Here is a 24880-nt window from a genome sequence, read left to right on the forward strand (position 1 = left end):
TATAGTATGAACGATGTTGGTTTAAATGTATATTGATCTGTGGGAAGGAATCTGTATATTACATTATATGTAAGGTGGATATAGTACTAATGATATTGTTATTAAATGTAGGTACATTGATCTGTGGGCAGGGATCAGTATATTACCTTATATCTAATGTAGATATAGTAATAATGATATTGTTATTAAATGTAGGTACCTTGATCTGTGGGGGGGTGTCGCACTTGGTCGTAGACCGATTGGACGCGTCCCGACTGGACGCGTCCCGATTGGACGCGTTCCTTTTCGATGCCGTGCCTTTTGGACGCGGTGCCGTTTGTACGTCGTCCCATTTGGATTCGTGCCATTTGGACGCCGCATGTTTTAAAATCGTTGCTTATAAGAGTCGACAGATGGTGGTATTGTTCGTCGATATGTGGGTGCTAGGTCCCACGGGAAAGGAATAATGAAATAAGAGCGACACAAATGTACGATAAAAATGTATCTTTTAATTGCACTGCTCCTACGCCGTATTTGTACTCTGGCAGTTACGCTTTGTGAATGCGTGGGACGCTTGCCTTTTTGCGTCTTGCTAAAACGTACAACAAGCTTACCAAACTAACTATATACTAGAAACTAAAACTAACCTAACTTAACCTAGTGACATTCAGAGGGCGCATAAGAGCGCGCCGATGGTCGCTACAGATACAAATTCCTATGCTATTTGAATGAATATGCATGCTTAAGTATGTGATTACATTCATGGTCAAAAATATTAAATTTAGAGGTATTTTAATGTATATGTGCAATTTTTATTGAGTCTTGTGCGCTACATTTTTATATTTTTTAACAAAATAGTGCAAGAAACGAGATGTCCAGTTTTTGACAATCCGACTTAGCACGGTGCGTAGAAAACTTGTTTCATAAAACAACTAATTGTAAGATTCGTAAATTATGTATATCGTTTGACAGGTATAGGTTAGAGTAGAGGAATATTTACAAGGTGGTCATTAAGATACCAGGGGATCATTCATCCACGTATTGCATGTAATAGGACTAAAGATACAATAATATTGCCTAATTACGCAAATGTACTGGTTTGCTTTGTTTCATTAGTAGTGCATGAGTGCTTGACAATACGGCATGACATGGTGCGTATCATTCTCATTGCAAAGTAATATCTATCTATTTACCGCTGTAAGAGGAGCATATAATACAGTTTTATTAATAAATAATTAAATTGCAGCCAAAATCAAATGTTTGATATACTTAACATTATTTGGTAAATAGTTTTGTGTATTAAAGGTATATTACTATCGCTGTGAAATCTATTTACATCTACCATTTCTACAGCCTCCAATTGATTTCAGCGGTTCTCATCACCTTAATTGAATGAAACGAAACAACAATACGCTTGTCTCATAACTAAGGTCAAATAGTTATTTGTAACATTTGACAGGTGATGGTTAGAGAGAAAAATATTTGGAAATTGAATGCAGTTACTTTCTTACAAGACATATCTGGAAGTATGTTTAATGTAACGAAATATTACACCTTATTATCTTCAGTACATTCTTTATTCCAAATTAATGTTATTGAGTACAATGTATCAATATAAAATAATATTATTTCTTTTTCTTTATTTTCAGCATTTATTCAGACATTCATGAGGAAATTAGAAGCAAAAAATTATGGAGCAGAAAAGTTGAATAGATACATTAAAGATATTTTCCAGCATGGAATGAAATAGTAGGACATATAACAAAAACGTACTGTGCAAACAGATACAATTATTTTCTTGCATGATATATCTGGAAATATGTTTAAGGTAAAGAAATATTAAATCTTATGTTCTTGAATACATCCTTTATTTCAAATTAATGTTGTGGCGGTCAATGTATCAATATATAATAATACATCTTTTTCATTATTTTCAGCATTTATTCAGAATGAGGAAATTACAACAAAGAATTTATGGAGTAGAAGAATTTGATAGATATAGTGAACAAATTATCCAAAGAGGATTATAAAATTAGATAAGTTTGTTTTCCAAATCATCGACTATAAAAACAATGTAATGCCAGCATATTTTAAGTAAATAAATTAATAGGATAAAATGAAACTCTTAAATTGTAATTTCCTGTTCCATTTTCCTATAGAATTTAATTCATGGTTCATATTGCCTTTTTGTACTTACAAATAAATACTTTTGTCGTGTCAAAATTCATGAATAAAAAAAAAGTTGTAATATCGCAGTTGTTACTTTACTATTCACTTTCAACTATTTTGTATCACTTGTGTTTACAAATCTCAAATTCAACTCCTACGACTACAACAGTCCAATTGAAATATTCTATTGTTCAGACCAATTGCAAAGTATATTGAAACATATAGAAACAATCTTTTTCAGAGAAGACTTATGAAGAAAAGATAGAAAAGGATATTTAATTACTATCAATTAGTTTTAATTCACCATAGGCAAATATAACCTAAAATCTTAAAATACGCAATTCACTAAATTTCCTGAACAATTGTACTAGATAATATTAATCACATATAGTCCGACAATATATTGTGTCAATTATATTTCCTTTTCCTGGTAATCGCTGATACTTTACAATTTTTTGGTGAAAGATGGACTACATGACAGAATGTAACGCGTTATACAGCTGACGCGATAAGACTATAGAAGTCGATAGAAATCAATGTTCCACTTGTTTTCCACGCATTTTCATGATCAACACTATTTTTGTTGAAAGTCACGAGTGCTTATCAATTTTTTAACGAGGGAAGGTGCTTCTCATGAAAAATAAGTTGCTTTAAATACGATGCAATAAATTAGTAAAAAATCGAAACATCATTATTTCCACTAATTTTCCATGTATTTGCGTGATCGACCACTCTTTTAAAAATTGAAAACCTTTCGCGATTTCCAGTACAAAGTGTGGTCGATCATTCAAATACATGGAAAAATAGTGGAAATAATGATTTTTGCAATTTCTTACTATTTTAATGCGTCGTATTTAAAACAACTTATTTTTCATGATAAGCACCTTTTTTCGCTGAAAAATTGAAAAGTACTCGTGATTTTCGACAGAAAAAAGGGGTTGATCATGAAAATGCGTGGAAAAATAGTGGAATTATCGATTTCGATCGATTTCTACAGTCTTATCGCATCAGCTGTATAACGCGTTACATTCTGTCACGTGCTCCGTGTTTCGCCAAAAAACTGTAAAGTATCGGTGATTGCCAGGAAAAAGAAATGTAATTGACACCATATATTGTCGGACTACATGTGATTAATATTATCTAGTACAATTGTTCAAGAAATTTAGTGAATTGCGCATTGTAAGATTTTAGGTTATATTTGCCTATGGTGACATAAAACTAATTCATAGTAATTAGATATCATTTTCTATCTTTTCCCCATAAGTCTTCGTTGAACAAGATTGTTTCTAAAAGTTTTAATATATTTTCTAATTGGTCTGAACAATAGAATATTTCAATTGGACTGTTGTAGTCGGAGAAGATGAGTTTGAGATTTGTAAACACAAGTGATACAAAGTAACAACTGCGATATTACAACTTTTTTTTTTATTTATGAATTTGGACAAAACAAAAGTATTTATTTGTAAGTAGCAAAAGACAATGTGAACCATGAATTAAATTCTACATTAAGGAAATTGGAACAGGAAATTACAATTTAAGAGTTTCATTTTATCCTATTAATTTATTTACTTAAAATATGCTCGCATTACATTGTTTTTATAGTCCATGATTTGGAAGACAAACTTATCTAATTTTATAATCCTCTTCTTTGGATAATTTGTTCACTGTATCTATCAAATTGTTCTCCTCCATAATTCCTTTATTGTAATTTCCACATCAATGTCTAAATAAATGCTGAAAATAAAGAAAAAGATATTATATTATTATATATTGATACATTGACCGCCACAACATTAATTTGAATTGAAGGATGTATTGAAGAAAATAAGATTCTATATTCCTTTTACCTTAAACATATTTCCAGATATATCTTGCGACAAAGTAATTGCATTTCTTTTCAGAGTATGTTCTTGTTATTTATCTTAGTATTTCACTCTACGCTGGTTAATTTCTTTAATGTATTTATTCAATTTTTGTACTTCATAATTTTTGGTGGTAATTTTCCCATCAATGTCTGAACAGATTCTGAAAATATAGAAAAAGAACAAGAAGTCATATTATTATATATTGATACATTATATTCGACTGCATCTATATTTGGAATCTACCAAATTAATTGCCAAATAATGGCAAATATATCCCCAATTTGATTTTGATTGTCATATTCAATTAGTGAAAAGCTTCTATTATATGCTCTTTTTCTTAATGTGAAAAGCTACATGTATGAAGATATATATATATATATATACTCCATAATATCTCTGTTGCAATTTTCCCCTCCGTGTCTGATCAAACGCTGAAAATAAAGAAGAAGAAATCATATTATTATATATTGATACATTGTACTCAACAACATTAATTTGAAATAAAGGATGTACATATTGAACAAAATAAGGTTTAATATTTCTTTTACCTTCATCATATTTCCAGATATATCTTGCAAGAAAGTAACTGCATTTCTGTTTCGAGAACATACTTCTGTTATTTGTCCTGGTATTTTATTGGAAATTCTGTACATTCTCTCTATCTTCTTTGATTGTAATTTGATTAGATCATGATGATCCCTGTAAAAGTATATAATTACATAGAAATAAGATTACTCACTTCAACGAATTTAATTCCACAGTTACTTTAGTGGTCAACATCGAAAGTAAATACATACATTGTTAAATTGTACAAAACATTTTCAACAAATAGATTGAATTGTAGTCAAAACTATGATTCTAAACGAAGAAATATAAAGCTAATTGAAGCATAAAATAAGTAAAAAGATTCATTAAATGCATGCTATGAACGTGGATCAAAGTAGGAGTTTACTTCTTTTTTAATCAGATTGTGGGTGACCATCAATGACATGTCGCAGGACTCAACTTATGGGTACTTCAAACATTAAATCCGATTAAAAAAAGTCCCGTTCCATGTTCATTGATTTCTCTTCAAATCTCCTTATCCTTCCTTACGAGATAAAAAATCTTCTTCATGTTTATAACGCATTTTCCTTACTATATACGTACTTACATTCAAATTAATAATTAAAATATATGATACATAATATTAATATAAAAAACCTATTCTGTCAAATATTCAATTCTTTGTGTAAAATTTCACATTCTAACCTATACCTGTCAAACGTTACACATAACTTTTTGACCTTACTTATTAGCAGATATTGATATCTTAATAACAACCTTGTAATTATTCCTCTACTCTAACCTATACCTGTCAAACGATATGCACAATATACTGACCGTAGTTGTTTTATGGAACAAGCGTATTGGCGATTCGTTTCCCTCAATTAATGTGACGATAGCAGCTGCATTCAATTAGAGACTGTGGAAATGGAAAACCCACAAGAAAACACAGCAATATCGGATTGTCAAAAACTGGACATCTTGTTTCTTACACCATTTTATCATAATATATTAGAATGTTGCACACAAGCGTCGATAAAAACTCCAGATACATATTAAATTCACTTCCGAATTTAAGGGGGTAGACACGGGTAATAGTAGCGCGTTGACATTACCGGCAAAAATGGGTATAAAGATGGGTTTACGCGCTTCCGTTATTCGTCCTTGTATGAGAACATTTAGGGCTGGGTGAGGGCTTATTCGAAAGAGGAAGGTCCAATGCACACCGCTGAACTCATGTTTCAGTGGGATTATGATGATGTTTAGTAATATAAGCGTGCAAAGTAGAGGTAAAAAATCGACAAAATGCATTCGCGGAATCGAAGCATTTTTAGGCCACTAAAAGAGTGCTGTGATTGAAATCATGAGTTGAGCGGCCTAGCCACAACCCTTACCTGTAAATTAAGATGTATTTTGTCTTCATTTGTTGCGAAATAAGGACGAATAACGGATGCCCGTAAAAGCATTCTCACAGACCAGTTCCGCCATTTTGTGGATAATACAGAGCAATTCATATGACAAATTCAGTTCAGCTAGTAGTTATAAGGTGGCGTCTAACTAAGAGGGCTGCCGATTTGGAATCGTAGTCAAAATCAGGCGTTAGCTTGGTTACGTCACTCGACTGAAGGCAAGCGAAAGCAAGCGAAAAAGGCAACAACGCCGAGTGAGACGCACTACAGTCATGTTGTCCTTCTCTCATTCTGAATGTTGAGATTGTCCCTTTTCGCTAGATTTTGACTGACGCCCGGCTGGATTTTTCACAGCACCCCATAACAAACCTCGCTCACAGAGGAGGTATAACAAGAGAAGAATATACCTCCTCTTTGCAATAATTCTACAAACGTTTATATAAGTTGTATACGGGATATTTATTTATTTAAATTATTTGCATTCACTCAGAATATTGACTCTTTTGTATTTTTTATTAGTTTCGTAAAAACAAAGTTACTATAGGTTTCTCAAAATATAAGCGTCACGCAATTGGGACGAGTTATATCTTAAATTTGGTAAGAGATAGGAAAAAGCTATTGATGTAAAAGTTGAATGATGAGACATATGAAAAGTATGAGATATCTCACGAAATATTAGTTTTTTAAATATTGTACTGTTAGATATAGGCGCGTCAGCAAAATAGTGAGAGGGAATAGTAGTGAGGGAAGAGGAGAGAAAGAGCCGAGGCCTCTCCATTTATTAGTTCTAATAGTACTTTTTTATGCAGAATGTTTCAAGGAGTTGATACGAGTAAAGAAAAAAATGCAATTCCATTTAAATAAAAAGGGCATCTGCATTTTTTTAGTGCATCGTTGCATTCACGAAGAAAATGAGGTCATAGAAAAATAAACATTATCATACCATTGAACTTTTACATGAACAGCTTTTTCCTACCTCTTACCAAATTCAAGATATAACCCGTCAGAAATTGCATGACGTACCCTGTATATTTTTATTAATTAAAAAACATTTATTTAAAGAAGTTAATAACTTTTTCTAAAAAATTTCTCAGATTGCACGTTCTTTCGGTTCTTCAGAGTAGGCATATATTTTTCAGCAGCGAAGGGTGCTACGGTGCGCTATATAAAATCCACGCGTTCAGTCGGTCAGAATTTATCGGAGCGGGACAATTCTATCATTTAGGTTCAGAGAAGGATAGCATGATCACCGTACATCTCACTCTAAACACGCGTCAATGTTTCGATTTTGTTCTTCAGCCGTATTGTCGCGATGCCTCTGGCGAGATGAGCGTTTGAATGTGTTTGTGAAAATACTTGAGGCGCTGTTGCCTTCCAAGATCGTGTTGCGCGCACGCTAGCTGAGAATTAAACCTTTCAAATTCGTAACAGACCACGCAAGTGGCTCCACCAGGCCCAACGAAAAAACTGCTGTAATACCGACGTCCCGAATCGGAGAGGTCACGTGCCGTGTCTACCCCCTTAAGGCCACAATGCAGGGCGGTCAACTCACCGTTTGAGAGACAAAACTCGTTTAGTTGCCTAAAAATACTTCGATTTCGCAACTGCATTTTGTCGATTTTTTCTTCTACTTTCGACACTGATATTATTAAATATGGACATAATCTCGTTAAACCATGAGTTGACCGCCCTGCATTGGACCTTCCTCTTTCGAATGAGCCCTCACCCAGTCCTATGTGTTCTCATATAAGGACAAATAACCGATTCCCGTAAACCCATTAATAGGCCCATATTTGCCGGTAATGTCACCGCGCTGCAGTACCCGTGTCTACCCCCTTAAGGCCACTTGCGTGGTCTGTTACGAATTTGAAAGGTTTAATTCTCAGCTAGCGTGCGCGCAACACGATCTTGGAAGGCAACAGCGCGTCAAGTATTTTCACAAACACATTCAAACGCTCATCTCGCCAGAGGCATCGCGACAATACGGCTGAAGAACAAAATCGAAACATTGACGCGTGTTTAGAGTGAGATGTACGGTGATCATGCTATCCTTCTCTGAACCTAAATGATAGAATTGTCCCGCTCCGATAAATTCTGACCGACTGAACGCGTGGATTTTATATAGCGCACCGTAGCACCCTTCGCTGCTGAAAAATATATGCCTACTCTGAAGAACCGAAAGAACGTGCAATCTGAGAAATTTTTTAGAAAAAGTTATTAACTTCTTTAAATAAATGTTTTTTAATTAATAAAAATATACAGGGTACGTCATGCAATTTCTGACGGGTTATATCTTGAATTTGGTAAGAGGTAGGAAAAAGCTGTTCGTGTAAAAGTTCAATGATAATATCTATCTTTCTGTGATTTCATTTTCTTCGTGAATGCAACGATGCACTCAAAAAATGCAAATCCACTTTTTATTTAAATGGAATTGCATTTTTTTTTACTTGTGTCAACTCCTTGAAAAATTCTGCATAAAAAAGTACTATGGTACTATTAGAACTAATAAATGGAGGGACCTCGCGTCTACATATACAGTAAAAGCTGAATATATGCAACAGAGATTGGGAACCAGACGTTGCATACATCCAGCCGAGATGTCGAATCTCGAATTAGATGCGACGACCAGCCAAGCATGAACGTAGAAAGGGACAGACAGTGGAGGACAGAGAGAGAGGTCTAATGATCAAAGGAAAGAGCCGAAACGTATCGGTGTGACTAATACTACTTCAATTATAAAACTTTTTTATTTTTTATTTTTTTTTACTAAAACTTTTACTAGCGCATTGGTGACATTTTTCTGATTAAAATGATACCAAACACAATATAGTTTGAATGGGGCGAGGTTATGGGGCGCTGTGTAAAATCCAGGCGGGCCGCAGTCAAAACTTAGTGAAAAGGGACAATCTCAACATTCAGAATGAGAGAAGGACAGAATGACTGTAGTGCGTCTCACTCAGCGTTCGGGCGATGTTGCCTTTTTCGCTTGCCTTCGCAGCACAGTTCAAGTGACATAATCAAGCTAACGCTTGATTCTGACTACAATTCCAACTCGGCAACCTTTCTACTTAGACGCCACCTTATAACTACTAGCTTAACTAAATTTGTCACGTAACTTGCTCTGTAGTATCCAGATAATGGCGGAACTCGTCTTTGGGAATGCTTTTACGGGAGTCGGTTATTCGTCCTTATATGAAAAGATCTTGAGCTGAATAAGGGCTCATTTGAAAGAGGAAGGTTCAATGCAGGGCGGTCAACTCACCGTTTGAGTGACAAAACTCGTTTAGTTGCCTAAAAATACTTCGATTTCGCAACTGCATTTTGTCGATTTTTTCTTCTACTTTCGACACTGATATTATTAAATATGGACATAATCTCGTTAAACCATGAGTTGACCGCCCTGCATTGGACCTTCCTCTTTCGAATGAGCCCTCACCCAGTCCTATGTGTTCTCATATAAGGACAAATAACCGATTCCCGTAAACCCATTAATAGGCCCATATTTGCCGGTAATGTCACCGCGCTGCAGTACCCGTGTCTACCCCCTTAATATGTAATCACATACTTCAGCATGCATACGCATTCAAATAGTATAGGAATTTGAATCGACGAACAATAACACTATCTACAGACTCCCAAAAGGAATGATATTGAAATATATGGCGTCCAAATGACACGGCGTCCAAAAGGAACGCGTCAGAACGCGTCCAATCGGACTGGCGTCCAAAAGGAACACGTCAGAGCGCGTCCAATCGGCACGGCGTCCAATAGAAACGCGTCAAATCCCGTCCAATCGGACCGGCGTTCAAAAGGATCGCATCCAATCGGCACGGCGTCTAAAAGAAATGCGTCCCGCGGTGACGTACTGGAGATTATCAAGAAAAAGAAATATAATTTGAACAATATATTGTCGGACTAAATAATTAATATTATTTAGTACAATTGTCAAGAAATTTAGTGAATTCCGTTGTTGCGTGTCCGTTCGCGGAAGGTAGAGAAATTAGGGGAATTAAGGCGCAGGTGTGACAATCCGTAGAACGCGGAGGCGCTCCGCTCGAAAGGCGCAGATGTGAAAATAACAAGCTATTATTATCGCTTATTGTACTTTAATATTTTAAAGTTTTATTTAGGCTGACTTTGTAACTTGTTTTTACAATGCGATAAATTTAGCGCGTGAGAAGGACTTGTCTAAATCGAGTGACAAATTCAATCTGACGATTCTGCGCTTGGTGGAGGAGATCTTCGCGCGTTGTCGGTCGATGCCCCTTCCTTGGCGGATCCTGCATCCTCCCTCAGGATCATCCCTCGTCCAATGGTGGAGGAGTCCACTCCGTCCTGCGCAGGCCCCTTCTCCTGGCTGTGGTTCACCCTCAGGCGCGTGGAAGTGGAGGCGCTCTGCCAAGACGCTAGAACGTTGCAGCGCACATGCGCTACGAGAAAGCGTGGGACCCAGAGAAATTAGGAAACGACAAGACCTTGTACTTGCCAAAGTAACTCTTGAGGAAATTTACGACCCTCTCAGAGTGCATGAATAGACAGGATATCGAAAAAGACTTCGTAACTTTTAAGGACCGTTCCTGACTTGGTCGAAAACAACGAATTGGCTATGGTCTATCATAAATTAGTCTTTTAGGAATTTTCGAAGTGAAACTATTCCATTCTCTCGATTTCCGGCCTTCTCTCAGCTCGATCACCCACGTCGAGGGTTTACAATGTAGTCTTTGTCTATTTATATAAGTGTACGCACAGATGATGTTTGAATTTCGCTCTTAATTTATGACGGTCGATACAAAAGGTCCTCGAAGAACATTCAAGACATATCGATACAACAGACTATCTATAAATATTCCCATGGCAGTGTCGCCATAACACTCTAACCATATTCACGTGATAACATTTCACGTTACACCTTCCCCCTTATACAAAAAGGTGTTTACATAAAACAGCTTTTTCATTCATAACATTTCTCTCTCTAATAACGTGAAAGAAAGTCTGTATCAACTAATTCATTCCAAAGTCACGTGCCGTACAACTTCAATAGCCCATTCAATAGTTCGTAATTTCGCACACATCATGATCCGTATATGTAAACATACAACAAATAGTAATTCTTCCATATATTATCAATTGTCTCTGGATTATTCGTAAGCCTTAATATTAGTAGAATATAAGCACAAGCTTACAAGGCATCAACGATTCGCAGAAATCTAATTCAGTCTTCGGTTGGATCGTCCAGCCATATACACGCCACTTTTAGTTTATTGGTATGTACTATTTTACACTTATTTTCTTTTAATTCCAATTTCGCTGTTAAGTCACCAAACATTCAACTTATTTTATAGGGACCCAGCCAGTCGCAGTCAAATTTGAAAGTTCTAGGCTCTTTGAGTAAGTATCCCATGTCGCCTACATTAAATTTACATGGGTTTAACCTTTGATCGTAGTAACTCTTACTCCTCTATTTCGCTTTTTCCAGATTTCGTGCAGCCATAGCCTGTGTGGTGGTGATTTTAGTAAAAAGCTCATTAAAATGCTGTGCAAAAGTTCGAGGCGTTTGCCCCTTGTCAAATTCGGAAGGTATGTTGGCTTTAACACCAAAAACTAATTGATGAGGGGTAAACCCAGTGCCCTCATGTACAGAAGTATTGCACGAAAAAATACAAAAACGTATCCAATCATCCCAATCCGTCTTTGTGCAGTAGTGTTTGAGATAATTAATAAAACTACGGTGTGCCCTTTCAAGAGAACCCAACGACTGAGGATGAAAAGCCGTGGATGTTATTCGCTGTATTTTGAAAATCCTACAGAAATTCTTCATTACCTGATTAATGAAGTTCCTCCCTTGATCAGTATGGATAACCCGTGGGCATCCAAATCTACTGATAAACTGTTCGGCAAGAGCATGAGCAACGGTTACTGTATCTATGGTTTTTAATGGAATTGCATCAGAATATTTAGTCAAATTATCTTGCAGAGTGAGTAAATACTGATTTCCTTCATTAGTTACGGGTAGAGGTCCAACTATATCCATTTGTATTTTTTCAAAAGCTTGACAAGGTGTATCGGTGATTTGCATTGGTTGTTTAATTGCAGCAGTATAATTTTTATTTTTCTGACAAAGAGGACAGGTGCGATCGAATTCTGTAATCTACTTTGCCATACCCGGCCAATAAAACCGTTCGTGAATAAGTTGGTGCAATTTAAAAACACCCCTATGACCTCCAATTGCAGATTCATGATGCTCCTGAATGATTTGAGAATGACTAGATTCCGGTGGAACTACAATTTCTCCAGTGCACAAGGTAATGATATATTCAGAATTATCAAAAATCTGGTTGATTAAATTTATTATATTGCTTCGTTCCGTAGGGTTGAATCTGTCCGGATCTATCAAGATACTAAACGTTTTCGTATCCAAGGTGTCTAAAAGAGGTTTAAGTGATTTTAATGAGGTTTCGACGTAATCGAGATTAAACTCACTTTGATGTTCATTTTTATAGAACAAAAAGAAGACGGAGTGTTTATCGTGCGGAAAAGCCATGGCATTGCCGATTTCAAATTGATATTGTTGCACTTCCTCTACTGAGAATCCAATTCGGTTTAACAAACCCATAGTGGTTTGAGATGTGTCCATACAATTTAAAGGAATAAAATGAACGAGATTGTCTTGCCACATGAAAAGGTTGTCCTTTACATCGTGAATAGTAGGTAAGAAAGAAGGATATTCTTCAGGTCTGTTTACTGTGTCGTCTGTATTATTAATTAAGACTCTACTTTGACTATTGTCCGTATTTTTATTATTTATCAAAATTATCTTTTTACATAGAGACTATATTTAAAGTTGTTTTTTCCCCAGGTTTTACCTGTGCAATCTTGCCCTCTACCTGTCTGATCCTTTCGCCAGTGCAGTTCCTAACGCATTCATTCTCACCCAGCTGAATTGGCCGTATCGGTGTTGTTTCACATTCAATGCCATGCAAGCGCGTATCCATGTTCACCAAACGTTGGGAATCGCGTAAAGACACACTAGTCCATCCCAACGAGTGTGAACCATGGCGCGCTGGACACAATGGCGTTCCCATTCTATCACCTGGATTTCTTATCCTAGGCAACAATTCCTTACATTAACTTTATTTATAGTCTCATTAAAATCGACCGCTGCGTTCCCGCGCGCCAGGAAAGCAGAGGCCACAAGAATTTTATTTCCAACAAATAACATTTCATCTGCTCTATCTGTTTCAGTATCTGAAGGCGGCACCCCACCTGTACAGGCGAGCACCCCTTCCAAACGTTGTAAATCCAAATTAGAATCAGTGTCAGACCGTATGGGTTTTGGTTGAGGAACAGGATTTATGCAGGTTTCTACGGGGTTTCGTGATAGTACATCGGCGTTGACGTTAACCTTTCCAGGTTTGTATACCACAGTATAGTCGTATTCATTCAACCTAATCCGCCATCTCATAATTTTAGATGTTGGATCCTTGACATTGTGTAACCATACTAAGGGTCTATGGTCAGTGAGCAATGTAAATTGTCGGCCATAAAGGTAAGGTCGAAAATGTTCTACACCAAAAAGAACTGCTAACAATTGTTTTTGAATCGTTGAATAATTAACTCGTGCGTCATTTAGTGATCTGGAGGCATACGCGACTGGGAGATCTTTTCCCACTGATCCCTCGCTAAGGATGACGCCAATAGCATAATTAGAAGCATCCGTAGCAACGAGGAATGACTGTGAAAAATTCGGGAACTGCAATAGAGGCTCCGCACAGATAATATCTCTTAAGGTTTCGAAGGAAGTTTGCACGTCACCTGTCCAACGAAAAGGTACCTCCTTTTTCAAAAGTCTAGTCAAGGGTTTGGCAATCCGAGCCATGTTGGGAATGAACCGCCTATAATACCCTATAAGACCCAGGAACTGTTTAATATTCTTCCCAGTCTTGGGTATGGGAAACTGTTTTACTGCCTGAATTTTCCCGGGATCCGGTTTTACACCCTCGCTCGTGATTACATGCCCTAAATATACTATTTCCTTTTGTAAAAAGCGACATTTTTCAGGCTGAAGGGTCAATCCAGCGTTTTGTAACCGAGCTAAAAGGGTTCTCAACTTACGCCCATGCTCTTCGATGGAGGCTGCATAAATGACAATATCGTCCATATAAACCAGAAGCTCGATGCCCTGCAACCCGGATAGTATCAAGTCCATAACCCTTTGAAAAGTGGCTGGAGCATTCTTAAAACCAAAGGGCATTCTGTTGAACTCATAATGACCGTGAGGGGTAGAAAAGGCCGTTTTAGACTTCGATGCAGGATCTACAGGAATCTGGTGGAAACCAGAAGCTAAATCGAGAGTGCTGAAATATTTCGCCCCTCCTAACTGATTCAAAATTTCGGTAAAATTTGGAAGAGGGTACGCATCAGCCACAGTTTTTTCATTCAATTTTCTATAATCAATGACCATCCTCCATCGTGGTTTTCCAGAAGAACCAGGTTTTTTCGGGACTACCCATACAGGTGAATTGTAAGGGGATACCGACGGCTGGATAATTTTGTCCTTAAGCAAGGAATCTACCTGAGTTTCTATTTCATTTTTATGGATCGGAGGGTACCTATACTGCTTGGTATGTATGGGTATTTCGTCGGTTGTAGTAATTGTATGAGAAGGAACATTAGCTGTCTTCAGTTTATCTGAAGGAAGGTGGAACTGATACGAAAATTCATTTATAATTTCCAAGATACTGGCCTTTTCCCCTTCTTGAAGGTGACTCAGATCCAAGTAATTAAGCAGTGCACTAAATCTTTGAGCCTGATCTGCTGATCTATTTGCGTTCGGATTTCCCGTTCGAGAAGAACGCGATGCAGGATGTTTCAGTTCAAAATCTTCCAATTTAACCTGCGGTATTGTAAGCGTAACGTAATCCGATGTAGTATTAATAACAAATAATTTGACCAAACCGTTTTGTTGATTAACAAATACCTCTCCCAAAAAGATACCAGGACCAGCATCAATTCTCCTAACGTAACCCGATGTAATATCACCCTTCGTTGGGACAGAAATCAAAACTTTATTCCGAGGAGGCAACTCATATGATGAGAAAATGGGAGTGCGCAAATTTTCATCACCAAATTCCACAAGACATGGAAAATTTTCTCCAACCCTCAGTGTAGCCCTTTGCTTTTCCAAAAATGACGTCCCTAAAATTCCGGCCTCCCTAACAGGAAAGTCATCTTCCACCACCTAAAAATGTACAGGGATGCCATGCACAGTAAGAACTACATCACCCCATGTCTTGACTATACCTGCACTAATGCCGGTAAGATGATAAACTACATTTTCGTCGATCGATAAATCAGGATTTAATGCCCTTCGTTTAATTAGGTTAAGTTGCGAGCCGGTGTCTACAAGGAATTTAGCGAGACCATTCCGAAAATGTTCGTGTTCTAAAGAAATATATGGCGATTGTCTGATCTGCTTTAAACTGGTTTCGCGGCCAACGCGGTGGATCCGGCGCGAGAGATAAGGGGTTCCCTCCGTGCTGTACCCGTCGACGAAACTCCCTTTGAGTTTAAAGGATTTTCCTGCTGCCTAGAAGTTGAAGGAATTGGTGATTGCGGTTTCCTCCAAACACGGTCAGTATTTTCCTGAACGCGGTTAACATTTCCCCTCCGGCATTGGAAATCCGTGTGACCAAGTTTCCCACACCTTCGGCACCTAGAAACGTCGCGACTTGGCCCCCCGCGTTGATGATCCCTTCGCGCATAACATTGCCTGGAAAGATGACCCGGTCTTCCACAATTATAACATATGTTTCCACGCACTTCTGCCGTCAAAACTCTGGAATTAATATCGAGCGGTTTAGGATTTCGAGATGTCCGCGGAGGGTCGATCTGGGCTTCTATTCGCGACGCTAATTTTGCAGCAGATACTACGTCACTCACACGATCCCTAGAAACGATACCCGCGAAGATATCATTCCGTAATCCTCTCAGGAAACCATGTACCGCACTCTCTGTGAGTAAAGTTTGAATTCCCAAAAATTTTTCCAAATCGTAACTCTCTAGAGCTGCCTGTAACCCGTGATCTAAAATTCCATTTACCCTAAATCCGAATTCCTCTATCGTTTCACGCTCATTACGACGTACAGCTTTTAATTCATTTAATATGTCGTTTAAATTAAAAGTCCTAGCACAAGCGCATTTAATCAAAGTAATCAACATCTCTACGGTTTTAGGACTTGCATTACCTGCTATACTTCTATAAATGTGCTGCTGCGTCCGACTTTGGATCAGCACGAGCAAATAGACTTTATCACCCAGTTTGACCAAAGAATCAGCGAGTCGACACTGTGCAATAAAGTGATTTACTGAGGACGATTTACCATCAAAATGAGGTACGAATTTGCTTAACAAATCGTATGGAGCATGCGACGAAGTCGAAGACTCAGGTAGCGTCATTACCGGATTTTCGGGTATATTTCCAGCCGAAGGTTGCGATGAAGGTTGAGCAGGTGCTACGTTGGAAACATTTAATTGATTGCCAACACCGGGTGAAGAGAAAAGAATCGCATTAGAAGTTGTTGCCCCAAATGAAACTGGCGTATTATTTACCGTGCTACTAGCAGGATTTGGCACACCACCCGTCGCACCCCAGCTCTATATAGTAGATTGTTCGGGGACAAGAAGTGACTCCTGCAACTGAGTTTCAGTATTATGCAAGGAAAAAGAAGACCCTATGCTAGGTGATTCTCCCTTAACATCCTCTACATACATAACATTAACACCACGCAGACTATTTTTGCGACTCCTTTTCCTTCTGGCTCTTACTAATTTCCTTGCTAACGGCGGCATTTTGTCGAATCAAATATACTGGCTATAACTAATATTCTATAATCTAATCGGTTATAATTTGGACTTACAGTTTTGTTGCACGATAAATTTATAATCCGCAAGAAGTCACTTAACGTTTTTGTTTAACTTGTTGCTTCTTTCACAGGTGTACGACTCCGTCCGTCGACGACCCGTTGATCCGGTTGACCTCGGCTTACGAGAAGAACCCTCAGTACTCCGGCTCGATGGTCCCCAATTCAGCAGCAGGTACTCCAGTAAAATTTGTCCGCAGTCAGCTGCTTCAGGTAGGCCTCAACTCCGTGAGAAATCCGCTCAAATCTCCTGATTTTATTTTGTCCTCTCTTATGCTCCAGGAATAATGCAACGATGACGTGGACGAGGTGCGCGTGATTTCGGTGGATGGCTTGCACGGCAGCCGAAATCACCTGCCTCCGGTATTTACCCTTCTGTAACGACCCAGTGATAGGTACGTCACTGCACCGACGTATAGGGAGAGCGGTTCCCCAAGAAGGCGACTCGTATGAATGAGAATAGGGATTATAGGTTCGTGTGGTGTGCGGTTAAGGAGTGAAATCCAACATTAATGTATCAATCTAAAATTATCTTTTATTCAAGTAAGTAAATTAACTATAATTGCTCTAAGTATAATATTAAGTATAACAATAGGTACGGCTATAATATGAAATACAATAAGAAATTATAATAGGTACGCCATAGATAATGAAATACAGTGGAAAATATATGATTAGTGGTTAGTAAGTAATAACGCGACTTGATCTTCGAATACAGCCAATACTCTGTACAATTTGCCAAGTTACACTAAGTACTGGAAAACTACATTCTAGTAGCTTGTATGATACCTTCGGACACGAGCGGACTATACCTACAGGTCGCAATCGGTTTCTGGTCTAGCCAGAGCTATGCTAATACAGGCCTGCTCAAGGAGCTCCGCTCCTCGCTAGCTCTTTACACTTGAACATGTGGCTTAGTATTAGCACGTGTTCAACACGTTGCGTACCATGAGTAGGGTGTCCACAGATCCTAACTCTCGTATGTCACTACTGAAAGAGAAGGATAGAGCTAATCTCGCGCTCTATAGTTGCCTAAGCAATTCAGCGCAAGCTTTTCCTCTACTTCCAGAGTATTGTCTGCATCTGACCGAAGCCAGGGAAGATCTGATCTGACTCTGCGTGGAACGCCTCTATTTATAGTCAGATTCTGCTGATTTAGCGCTTTTTTTTATCATAGGGTTCCTCTGAATTTCTGGAATTCCCCATCACGTGACGGCCGAGCACCCCTGTTCCTTAGTCTACGCGATCACCCTACTCTAGAATCTCACCCTACCGCGAGATCATCGGGGTTGCGCTGGCGCGTATGCATTCGTTTGTCGATCATTTATCGATAATCTACTTACCGACCGACTTAGCGACTAATCGCTTATCGACTTATTCAAACAGACTATATTATCGATTAATGAAAATTATTTATTATAAGAAATATAATACAAATTAAACTAATTATTATTTTTTTTTTATAAACTCTATTAAACATAAAAATTAAATTAACCATTTTGTACTAAAAATAAATTATAATAATAAAAACGAAATGAAAAAGGTGCTGGGTCTCCTTAGCGGGTCGTTACACTTCGCTCTTGGGGAAACCGTGCCAAAACCCAAGAGGGAGAAGTTGCACTAAACTTTGTCCACTTATTTATAACGTAACAGTTCAATAAAATAGTTTGTAGAATGTTTAATTGACTGTTTAATACACACCCGCGAGCTGATAAAGTAATTTAAGTGTACATAAGTTTGTCACAATCACTTTATTCAACTATTCAGTTATTTCACTGTTTTAAATTGTTTTCTCCGAATTATAATCTTTTAAATGTTTATCCCCACTTTTAAACTATCCCTTTTTAAAATATCCCACCGCTGTCACCAAATATGTTGCGTGTCCGTTCGCGGAAGATAGGGAAATTTGGGGAATTAAGGCGCAGGTGTGACAATTCGTAGAGCGCGGAGACGCTCCGCTCGAAAGGTGCAGATGTGAAAATAACAAACTATTATTATCGTTTAGTGTACTTTAATATTTTAAAGTTTTATTTAGGCTGACTAACTTGGTTTTACAATGCGATAAATTTAGCGCGTGAGAAGGACTTGTCTAAATCGAGTGACAAATTCAATCTGACGATTCTGCGCTTGGCGGAGGAGCTCTTCGCGCGTTGTCGGTCGATGCCCCTTCCTTGGCGGATTCTGGATCCTCCCTCAGGATCATCCCTCGTCCAATGGTGGAGGAGTCCACTCCGTCCTGCGTAGGCTCCTTCTCGTGGCTGTGGTCCACCCTCAAGCGCGTGGAAGTGGAGGCGCTCCGCCAAGACGCTAGAACGTTGCAGCGCACATGTGCAACAGAGAAATTAGGAAACGACAAGACCTTGTACTTGCCAAAGCAACTCTTGAGGAAATTTACGACCCTCTTAGAGTGCATGAATAGACAGGATATCGAAAAAGACATCGTAACTTTTAAGGACCGTTCGTGACTTGGTCGAAAACAACGAATTGGCTATGGTCTATCATAAATTAGTCTTTTAAGAATTTTCAAAGTGAAACTATTCCATTCTCTGGATTTTCGGCCTTCTCTCAGCTCGATCACCCACGTCGAGGGTTCACAATGTAGTCTTTGTCTATTTATATAAGTGTACGCACAGATGATGTTTGAATTTCGCTCTTAATTTATGACCGTCGATACAAAAGGTCCTCGACGAACATTTAAGAAATATCGATACAACAGACTATCGATAAGTATTCCCATGGCAGTGTCGCCATAACACTCTAAACATAATCACGATAACATTTCACGTCACACCGTTTTGTAAGATTTTAGGTTATATTTGGATATGGCAAAATAAAACTAATTCATAGTAATTGAAGTTCCTTTTCTATCTTTCCTCCATAAGTCTTCTTTGAACAAGATCGTTTCTAAATGTTTTAATACTTTTTCTGATTGGTCTTGTTGGCGGAATTCCCCAAATGTGTCAGCCCACGAAGTTGCCAACGAAAGTATTTCGTTGTTCACTTTGTCCACGCGGTCCCCTCTCCACGCGGAACCGGTACGATCGACGCCATGATCGATTCTCTCCATGATCGTGTTGCTCTCTGTACACGCATCTCGTTCAAGTACGGGTTGCAGTTTAGAATATGGGATACGCCCCCTGATGACGTCACATATTTTTTTGTAGCTTGTCACACAAGGTGTTCATATATGTAGACCATAAGTGCCAGAAATTTTTTTTAAGCGTCACAATACTTTTTTGTAAAAAGTAAATTTCCAGCCCTTTCTCATCTGTCCCGCTTAAGAGGGGGGTGCCTCCTACTGTAAATAAAGAGAGGGTCCTGGGGGACACATTGGTGGTGATTTCATTTGTAGGAGGCGTGGGAGTCGGGAGTTATGGAAGGTCAAAGATCAGGACATTCAAAATTTGTGAATGAAGCGTTGATTTTTTTTTCAACATAATAAGCAATCTTTCTTTCAACTTTTTCACAACCCCCCCCCTTTTTTTTTTTTTTTGAGAGGGGGAAATGCCTTACGCACACCGGGCATGTAATGCTAAGCCCGGTAGTGTGGGACTCCCAGGATAACCCGGTATACCCACTAAAACCCAACCTCTTATCATGTCCCTATTCGAATTCTCGAACGGGATATACAGTTTTTATATCTTTCCATAATTGTTCGAATGGATCTAATTTCCTCTGTCGCACATCTCTATGCCACAGATAGGTGCACAAATGCATTGCCAAATCGTCCTGCTTGTACCCTCTGTTAATGAGGTCATGTTTTAAGTGCTTCCAGCTGCCTTCAATCGCTTGGGTGTGGGCTCCGGTCGCAGGATTGACAAATCTTCCCTCACCTTGAGTGCTGTGATTTACGGTCTTGAGTATATAATTCATGTTCGGTGTATTGGGCAGATCTTTGTATGCTGCCCACTCATCAGTATGAATTTCAGATCCGGGGGCCACATGTTTCACGATGAGGAGGAAGAGGGTCTCCCTATCTCGTTTATTCTCTTTACATATCTCCAGACGATAGGAACCTTTCTCATCTATCATACCCAATACCCAGTTACCTTCACGCAATCGACCTATATTGTACTTCCTTCTCCCTACTTTTGTTTCGTCGATCTGTACAATATGCCCTGGTCCTCCGATTTGTTCTTCTGCTTCGTAACGCTCGTCCAGTGCTCTCATGCACACCTCACGGCAGTAGCTATGCCAGTCGGTAACTGTAGCTGACGAAGTGGCCACATCAGTAATTGATGACTCCCTTATAGCACTATTCTGGCTCATTTTATTCGCAAAAGCATACGTTAGGATAAGCATTCCGAATGCGGTCCGAATGTACCGTGAGATGCTTCAAATTCCATTTTTACTGTTCTCGGACATCTTGGGCACGATTGCTCTATTTCGGGAATTATTTCATTATCCCTAAGCCACTGTAGACAAGTGTTCCTGTCTTTAATAATGCCAGTGGTAAGCTTGAGCAGGTTCATGGCGAAAATACAAAAAACACAAAGCACATTACAATAAAAAAAAAGAAACAAGTATCGTAATCGTAATCTAAATCATTTCCCGTGTCGTGTACGTGTGCAAAGCCGTAATCGTGGTCGTTATCGTAATCGTATTCCGTAAATCGTAAGCCGTGAGTCAAAATCTGTAAGTCGACAATTCGTAAAGTTCGTGTATCGTTTCGTGGTTCGCGTTATTATAAACCGTAATCGCTCTCGTGAGCTCTCCCTATCCGTTAGCGCCGGCTTCCTACATTACCAAACAATGAAATGCTTACTCCTTCAAATTCAAATCAATTTCTGTTATGATAACAATTTCGAAACGGTGTTGACGTTTACAAAATAGATATGAGGCGATTAAACGTATTTTTCATAAGTAAATACTACCTTTGAGGAAGTTGAAGATCCAAACGCGTGGGCGGGGGAGGAACTTCGCCCCTCCCCCTGCACCTCCTCCCCATAGATTATACCGTAACCTAACACAATTATCCTTGTGAATAATTGTGGAAAGATGTAAAGATTGTATATCCCGTTCGAGAAATCGAGTAGGGACATCATAAGAGGTTGGGATTTAGTGGGCATACCGGGTTATCCTGGGAGTCCCACACTACCGGGCTTAGCATTACATGCCCGGTGTGCGTAAGGTATTTCCCCTTCTCAAAAAGAAAAAAAAAAAAGGGGGGGGGGTTGTGAAAAAGTTGTAAGAAAGGTTGCTTATTATGTTGAAAAAAAAGATCAATGCTTCATTCACAAATTTTGAATGTCCTGATCTTTGACCTCCCATAACTCCCGACTCCCACGCCTCCTACAAATGAAATCATCACCAATGTGTCCCCCAGGACCATCTCTATTGTTTACAATAGGAGGCATCCCCCTCTTAAGCGGGATAGATGAGAAAGGGCAGGAATTTTACTTTTTACAAAAAAGTATTGTGACGCTTAAAAAAAATGTCTGGCACTTATGGTCTACATACATGAACACCTTGTGTGATAAGCTACAAAAATATATAGGTGACGTGATCAGGGGTCGTGTCCCATATTCTAAACTTGAGCCCAAGTACGTTATCGGAACACGCGTAGTTATATTTCAGCCCGCGCATTAGTATAGTTTATAGTTTGTGTTACGCGATTCCTTAGTTTAAGCTGCGTTAGTTTCGTGTAAATTTAAGTGAACTCTCTGTCCTCTTACACGTATATTCGTGTGACTTTTGTAAATATTTTAAGTGTTAATTAAACATAAGTGTTACGTCAAAGCGTGTCTCATTCATGCTCAGACGTCGCAGACCTCGTGATATCACAAACAGGTCTGAATAGTGGAATATTTGAGTTGGACTGTTGTAGTCGGTTGAAATGAATTTGGGATTTGTAAATACAATATAATTGATACAAGATAGATGAAAGTGAAGAGTGAAGTAACTACAACAATATTACAACTTCTTCTTTTTATTTATGAATTTTTACTCGACAACAGTATTTATTTGCAGCTAGAAGAAGACAATGCGAAGCGTAAATTAAATACTATAATAAGGAAATTGGAACAGGAAATTACAAATTAAGTCTCATTTTCTTTTATGAATTTATTTATTTAAAATATTCTGACATTATGATTTACAAGACAAACTTACCAAATTTCATAATCCTCTTCTTTGGAAAATATGTTCACTGTATCTATCAAATTTTTCTACTCCAAAAATTGATTGTTATAATTTCCTCATCAATCAATGTCTGAATAAATGTTGAAAATAAAGAAAAAGAAATCATATTATTATATATTGATACATTTTACTCAACAACATTAATTTGGAATATAGAATGTATTGAAGAAAGTAAGGATTAATATCTCTTTTACCTTAAACATACTTCCAGATATATCTTGTAAGAAAGTAACTGCATTCAATTTCCACATGTTTTTCACTATAACCTATACCTGTCAAACGTTACACATAACTATTTGACCTTAGATATATGTAATCATATACTTCAGCATGCATACGCATTCAAATAGCATAGGAATTTAAATCGACGAACAATACCACCATCTGCGGATTTCCAAAAGCAATGATTTTAAAACATATGGCGTCCAAATGGCACGAATCCAAATGACACGACGTACAAACGGCGCGGCGTCCAAACGGCACGACGTACAAAAGGAACGCGTCCAATCGGTCCGGCGTCCAAAAGGAACGCGTCCAATCGGCACGGCGTCCAAAAGAAACGCGTCCAATCGGGACCGCCCAATCGGGACGCGTCCAATCGGTAGACGTCCGAGTGGGCATCACTTCATGAAATGTAGGTTCATTAATGCATGAGAAGGGATCAATATATTACACTAGATCCAATGTAGATATAGTACTAATGATACTGTTATTAATTGCTCATTGATCTCTGGGAATAGATGAGTATACTACATTATATGTAATGTAAATATTGTACTATTAACAGTGTTATTAAATGGCAATTGGTCTGGGGGAATGGATCAGTATATTGCATTATATCCAATGTAGATACACTAATAATGATATTGTTATTAAATGTACATTGGTCTCCGGGAATAAATCAGTATGTTACATTACATCTAATGTAGATATAGCAATAATGATATCGCTAGTAAATGTACATTGATCTGTGGGAAGGAATCAGTATATTACATTATATCTAATGTAGATATAATAATAATGATACTGTTATTAAATGTACATTGATCTGTGGGAACGCATCAGTATATTACATTATATCTAATGTAGATATAGTAATATTGATGTTGTTATTAGATGTACATTGATCTGTGGGAAGGAATCAGTATATTGCATTATACCTAATGTAGATATAATAATAATAATATTGTTATTAAACGTAGGTACCTTGATCTGTGGGCGGGGATCAGTATATTACATTACATCTAATGCAGATATAGTAATAATGATATCGCTTGTAAATGTACATTGATCTGTGGGAAGGAATCAGTATATTACATTATATGTAATGTAGATATAGTACTAATGATATTGTTATAATATGTACATTGATCCTTGGGAAGAAATCTGTATATTACGTTATAACCGATGTAGATATAGTAATAATGATTCGTTATTACATGTATATTATATATCTAATGAAGATATAGTAATAACGATATTGCTATTACATATACATTGATCTGTGGGAAGGGATTAGTATATTACGTTATATCCGATGTTGATATAGTATGAATGATGCTGTTATTAAATGTACATTGATCTGTGGGAAGTAATCACTATATTACATTATACCTAATTTAGATATAGTAATAATCATATCGTTTTTAAATGTACATTGATCTGTGGGAAGGGATTAGTATATTGCATTATATCTAATGTAGATATAGTAATAATGATATCGCTATTAAATGTACATTGATCTATGGGAAGTAATCAGTATATTACGTTATATCCAATATAGATATGGTATGAATGGTGTTGTTATTAAATGTACAATGATCTGTGGGATGTAGTCACTATATTACATTAT

At 37.8% G+C, this 24880-nt stretch overlaps 4 long non-coding RNA genes across 7 annotated transcripts; 3 read left to right on the plus strand and 1 right to left on the minus strand.

The window, feature by feature from the left end:
- The first annotated feature begins 694 nt into the window (after positions 1-694).
- LOC117611338 (uncharacterized) lies at positions 695-2220 on the plus strand. Of its 4 annotated transcripts, none has more exons than XR_004583156.2 (6): positions 695-882; positions 952-1130; positions 1226-1284; positions 1350-1505; positions 1629-1807; positions 1917-2220. It is a non-coding gene; the product is annotated as an uncharacterized LOC117611338 (long non-coding RNA). The 4 variants fall into 4 exon arrangements; XR_004583159.2 differs by having other exon boundaries at positions 1226-1261; XR_004583155.2 differs by lacking the exon at positions 1226-1284.
- Positions 2221-3678: 1458 nt separating this feature from the next.
- LOC117611339 (uncharacterized) lies at positions 3679-6095 on the minus strand. Its single transcript, XR_004583160.2, has 5 exons — positions 5397-6095; positions 4562-4712; positions 4257-4444; positions 3996-4173; positions 3679-3882 (listed from the first exon to the last, which is right to left on the minus strand). It is a non-coding gene; the product is annotated as an uncharacterized LOC117611339 (long non-coding RNA).
- A 3227-nt stretch (positions 6096-9322) lies between these two features.
- Positions 9323-13762, plus strand: LOC143305584 (uncharacterized). The gene is made up of 10 exons (XR_013062617.1): positions 9323-11232; positions 11311-11356; positions 11445-11545; positions 11712-11943; positions 12062-12270; positions 12338-12387; positions 12469-12676; positions 13211-13378; positions 13439-13514; positions 13599-13762. It is a non-coding gene; the product is annotated as an uncharacterized LOC143305584 (long non-coding RNA).
- A 268-nt stretch (positions 13763-14030) lies between these two features.
- On the plus strand, positions 14031-18249 carry LOC117611340 (uncharacterized). The gene is made up of 9 exons (XR_004583161.2): positions 14031-14378; positions 14450-14589; positions 14704-14871; positions 14959-15282; positions 15348-15598; positions 16201-16359; positions 16450-16707; positions 16962-17100; positions 17170-18249. It is a non-coding gene; the product is annotated as an uncharacterized LOC117611340 (long non-coding RNA).
- Positions 18250-24880: the final 6631 nt, after the last annotated feature.

The sequence above is a fragment of the Osmia lignaria genome, chromosome 2 (genome assembly GCF_051020975.1).
Source record: "Osmia lignaria lignaria isolate PbOS001 chromosome 2, iyOsmLign1, whole genome shotgun sequence".
Lineage (NCBI taxonomy): Eukaryota > Metazoa > Arthropoda > Insecta > Hymenoptera > Megachilidae > Osmia > Osmia lignaria.